Raw genomic sequence first — 6,126 nt, 5'->3', positions numbered from 1 at the left:
AATATTTATATCCTGGTCATAGTTTTTTACCTAATGATAGAAATTTTAGTGACATTGAGTCAGCACTGAAGCATCAACAAAGACTATATACTCCTGATGATTACATACATATTATGAAGACTTGTAAAAAGAAAAATTCTCTAAAAGTTATTAAAATGAACAAAGAAGACTTTGTAAGCACTGAAAATTTAGAAAAAAAAATAACTAATAGAAAAGTATCAGAGAGTGGTGATAAAATCGATTGGCTTGCTACTAGACAAATAAAATTATATAGTAAGCCATTTTTTATTTTTATGAATAGTACCTTATCAGTTGACAACTTTGTAGAAGTAAATATAGAAAAGCGTTGTCGGGGACGACAATCAACAACCACCTTTCCTGCTGAAATATTGCTAACTCAGTTATGGCCTGATGGAAAATAAATTAACAAATTAAAACTCGAAGATATAAAATCAATGATGCATCTAATTCCAGCAGATGCACATGCATTTTATTCTAATTTAATTGGAAATAGTGTCATTGATGAAGATGTGGGCGGATTTAATGAATTATTGGATTTTGAAATCAAAACTAATTAAATTAAGCAGTTTTTTCATTTATTTTAGGAATTTTATTATAACTAATATTATTATTTGTTTTCTTTTATAATATTTCTTTTATATTATTATGATTTATGACTGAGAAATGGTTTATTTTTAATTATTATGTTAACTACTAGTCAAGTAAGTTGTTACATTACCATTAGATACATTAACTCAAAAGACTGAGATAAATACTTAATGTTGAAGTAAAGTATTATATTTTACCATCCTATTTAGAAATTGTATACATAAATGTTATAACTTCAAGAGCAGATTTATTTTTAATTATATTGTTAATTACTAGTAAAGTAAAAACTTACTAGTATGAGTATTTTATTATCTTTTTTAAGAATTTTATAATGTTGTTTGTTTTCTATTTCATTTTTTTTTTTTAAGATTCAAAAAGTGGTTTATTTTAATTATTTTGATGTTACTTATCAAGTTGTTTTTTACTGTTATCAATATTTTACTATTCTTTTTAAGAATTTTTTACTATTATAACTCAAGAACAGATTTAATTATTATGTTAACTACTAATCAAGTTGTTACATTACTATGATGAGTATTTTTTTTATTGTTATTGTTAATATTAAAATGACTCAAAAGACTGAGATAATTAATATTTAATGTTTTTGTTGTAATAAACTTCAAACGTTTTACTCACAAAAGATGTTTTATTCTTATTTAAGTATAATAATATTATTAAATATTTCATTTTAAAAGCAACCACATCACATTTGAACAATAATCATAAAACAACCAACCAACATAAAGCAACCATGCCACATTTTTACATTAATCATAAAACAACCAACCAACATAAGTCTTAAAACAATGGTGAGTATTAATTTGTAGCATGATTTTATTGGTAAGTGATTGAAATACATACATAAAATTAATAAGATATATTGGTTTAAGGTCATATGAGGTGCTAACCAATTAAAAAATATTAGTTTTCTATAACTTGAATTATCTCCAAAATAGAACATGTTTGGGATGGTTGCTTTCTGCATAACGCCGTTCAAGTGTTCTTGATATAATATATATTGGCAAATCCGATCCCACTCGTCCTTGCGACAAAACGGCCCCGATAGCCGAATTTGACGCATCTGTGGTAATCAGAAATGGCTGAGAGAAATCCGGGTGTTGGAGTATTGGTTCCGTGGTAAGAGCTCCCTTAAGCGTCTCGAAGGAGTGTTGGCACAAGTCCATCCACTCGAACCTCGCTTCTTTCTTGAGAAGCGTGGTGAGTGGTTTGAATATTTGACTGAAATCTTTGACAAACTTTCGATAGTAAGGCCGGTGACACACATGAGAAATTTGTTTCATAAGATTTGTTTCTTACAATGAATCACACGAAACATATTTCATGGTAGTTCATTTTAGTTGGTCTAAAGATGTCGTCCGATGATGACATTATTGTTCTGCAATGGTGGTTAAATCGAAAGAAGAAGATGATTAAAAAAAAAGAAGATACTGGGTGCATCCTGCGAACCTAATTAATTTAAAACATAGTTCTACTATTGTTGCAAACGAATTAAACCAACATCCGGACAAATTTAAATCATTCTACAGAATAAATCTCACACATTTTCAACAAATCGTGAACTTGGTTGGGCCATCAATTAAAAAGCAAGAAACATTCTGGAGAGAACCAATTAGAGTAGAAGAACGATTATTGATAACATTAAGGTAATTATATAATAATATTTTAATCAAATAAAAATTATAAATAGAAAAATGAAAATGAACAAAAAAAATTTAAAAAAAACTTTTTGAAATTAAAAACATAATAATAAAAAAAAACTTTCATAATAACCTTTTCAATATAACATTTATAACTGTAGGTAATAGTAACTAATTGAAAAAAGAACAAAAATTTTCTGACAAACCTTAAAAAAAAATTTAAATTATTTACATTGGTTTAATATTGTTAATGCTCGAGGGATTGTTTGCAATCGTTTGCCATTCATTGCACGCATACTGACCATCTTCAGTATACCAATTCACTGTGGGTGTTTGCTCTGATGCACTTGCCGAAGTCGATGTAAATGTTAATGTGTTTTGGCTTGAAGAAGGAGTAGATGAAATACTAAGAGCTTCATCTACTGGAGATAATATTTCATCTATTAGTTCACTAACTTTTGTTCTGAAACGCCTCATTTGACGATCATTCATCAACTCTAAATCCGGTAATAGACTTAAAAGAAATAATTTTTTTGGACTTTCTTCAGCTTTAGGTTGTCCTTTTTTTTTAATGTATTCCATAACACATTTGTCAACATCATCAGTATTGGAAGTGTTTTTCTTCTTTTTTACTAACGAATCTGTTGTAGGCTGTGGAATAATTAAATCATTATTTTCATTTATACCATCACCAACTACTTCTAAATTCTGTTCTGATTGCATGATGTCCTCTTCATCATCATTTTGCTGCTCTGGAGATGGCAATGGTGGTAAATTGCTCGGTAGGTCATGATTATTTTTGCATTAACATACGGTCTTATAAAATCCATTTCTTTTATCATATTTTGAGTTTTTTGAGTTAACTTTTTCGCTGCAGATCCACTAGCAGGCAATTTTATTGATCTTGTATAGGTTATGCGTAATAATCTCCATGCTTCTTTGCATTCTTGAGCTACGAGAAAATAAAGTAAATAAAGGGGGATTTATAATGTCAAATGGTAACAACTATTTTTTTTAATGAATTTTTATAGTGCTTATTGACTACGCTGATCTTAAGGTCAGTAAATTGATTAAATGTTTTAGTAAATTATAAACGTATATGAAACTGCATTGAATGATGGTAGTTTAAAAAAGTAGCAAGGAGGTAAACGACATGTCTGTTAATAATAACATATGGAAAATGGCAATAATTTGATAAGAATGTTAGTAGAAGATTTGCTTGCGAGTGAAGTGATGTTTTTTTATTTTAAAATAGGTGTCTATTGGCTATTAAGTGAGCATGATTAAAAAACAGCTTGTATACAATCAAGATTAATGTATATATGTTTTTCAGATTTTTAGCTACCGGTGTAAACTTCAAACAGCTTGCGTTTAATTTTATGAGAGGTGCATCAACTATTGGATTAATAGTATTTGAAACGTGTAACGCAATATGGACAATTCTTCAGCCGATTTTTATGGCAGCTCCTACAGAAGACACCTGGAGAACTATAGCTGTTCGTTATAACTCACTGTGGAATTTTCCACATTGCGTTGGATCTATAGATGGCAAACATTTTCGAGTCCAGAAGTTTGCTAATACAGGTTCAAGAAATATAAACTATAAAGGTTATTTTTCTGTCCAATTGCTAGCTTGCGCAGATGCTGATGGCTGTTTTACCACCATAGATGTTGGAGATTTAGGTCGAAATAGTGACGGCGGAGTTTTTCGATCATCAAGACTAGGTCGTTGGTTACAAAGAGGAGAGTTAGGTTTGCCAGAACCAGAATCTCTTCCGTTTGATGATGATGAAGTAAAAATACCATATTTTTTTTGCGGAGATGAAGCATTCCCTTTAAAATTATATCTAATGAGACTTTTTCCACAGAGAAATTTAACGAACAAAAGACGTATATTTAATTATAGATTAAGTAGAGCTCGAAAATCGGTAGAATGCGCATTTGGTATGTTGGTGTCAAAGTTTAAATTATTTCAAGGCCCAATGGTATGCTCAGAAAAAACAGCCATATCAATTATAAAATGTGCTTGTGTACTTCATAACTTTATTAGAAAAACCTAGGGCCAACATTCTGAGCCAATGGCCTTTCTAGAAACTAGTGAAGTAATTACTACTGGGCTGAATCTGACCGATAATGAAGATATACCAAGAAATCTCAATACTGCTACAGGATTAAGAGACTATCTTTCAGATTACTTTGTTAAACCAAATGCCTCATTACCTTGGCAAAATAATTACACAGTTACTTAATATAAAAAAAAGTGCAATACAATTTTGTTAGAATTAAAATAATAACTAATAAATACTAACCAGTTGTATTCATTTCCTTTCCAACATTTTCCCATGCTTTACTTAAAGCATCTCACTTACTGTATGCTGGTAAATTAAAATTATACAGCATTGGATACTGTTCAACAACTTTAGCAAGTTTCATATTAAAATTATAGGTTGCCTTTGACATTTTGAAGGATATCTGTTTAAAATTTAAGGAAATACATTAGGAAATGTATTTTGCTATTAAAATTACATTGCATAGGTACTCTATATACCAAAATAGTGTTTTAATTTTTAATAGTGATAAATTAAATACAATTTATAATATCAGTCAATAGAATTTAAGTAAATTAAATAGTTTATAGTTTCAGAGCATTTAGAATTTCGTTCGTTTTTTTTTATTGAATTATTTAAAATGATTGGTGAGTGCTATCAAACAATTTAAAAACCGTATGACACAGAAAATATTCTTTTCTATATGTTGTAGAATTTTGGTAATTCTAATAAAAATACAGAGAGAGTACGTGTCGCGTTCGGCTCTTAACAAAAATAAATATATAATAAATATCAAGGGTGCCTTCACGACTAGGCGTTAGTTAAATATAAATACTAACAACCTTATGAATAGCAAAAGGAATTAATATAGATAATCCAAGTGATATTGGGATAAATAATTGAATTTATTGATTTTATAAGTGATGTTAGGTACTTTGGTTAAGTATAATAAAATAAATAATAAAAAGTGTGGAATGCCTATTTGGCACCCACCAGCTGAATAAAATATAAAGTAATAATAATATTGAAGTGCTTGATTAGCACACAAAAATAATAACAATAATATTGAATAATAATATAAAAACAGCTCGTCAGCTGGTTACCTGGAGAACTGGTGCCCGTTAGCGGCTTCGAACCAAACGCTACCGTCTCAGGATGCGCACATTTACACAATAAAAATACAATATTATAAAAATTAAATGTGCAGCAACCCGAGAACGTACGAGTAACGAGCCACCAGTTCAAACGAATAAATCACTGAACACATGTAATTGACAACGACACAAAATCTTGTGGTACGCCCTGAATAGGGGAATAATATTAAATGATTGAACAAATCAAATGACTGAACGATACTTACAGAAGTAAATTCACAGAAGACTGTAGTAAACCGGCGGTATTACTAATATTCTAAGTACATTCTCACGATAGGACAACAACAACAAGAAGGTTAACTACATCAACGATTCCAAGAACCACGTACAATGTACGTACCTAGAGTTTGACAGCGCAATTAAAAAACATTTTGCATTTCCACAATAGTGCGAAAACAACCTATGAAAATAATCCGTGAGTGACAGCGCAATTTAAGGACCAAGTAAACGGATTATGAATATCTGCAAAACTTAATTAACTTTGTACCAATAAGTGCCAATCATTCGCTCGGGTTGTTTGTGCAATAACAACGTCCATCTCCGGTTCCTTTCAGATATCCACCTCCTGGACTCTACCGTGTACATTTGTATCCGTATAGATTTTATATAAATATAAGATAGAATCTATAGTAAAATTAGATTTAGTACAGAGTCTGC

The 6,126-nt window shown here is 30.0% G+C and overlaps 1 pseudogene; it reads left to right on the top strand.

Moving 5' to 3' along the window:
* Nucleotides 1-1,978: 1,978 nt before the first annotated feature.
* Nucleotides 1,979-4,516, top strand: LOC132953817 (uncharacterized; annotated as a pseudogene).
* The last annotated feature ends 1,610 nt before the right edge of the window (nt 4,517-6,126 follow it).

The sequence above is a fragment of the Metopolophium dirhodum genome, chromosome 1 (assembly GCF_019925205.1).
Source record: "Metopolophium dirhodum isolate CAU chromosome 1, ASM1992520v1, whole genome shotgun sequence".
In the NCBI taxonomy this organism is placed as follows: Eukaryota; Metazoa; Arthropoda; class Insecta; order Hemiptera; family Aphididae; genus Metopolophium; species Metopolophium dirhodum.
This window is presented reverse-complemented; position numbering and strand designations above follow the sequence as displayed.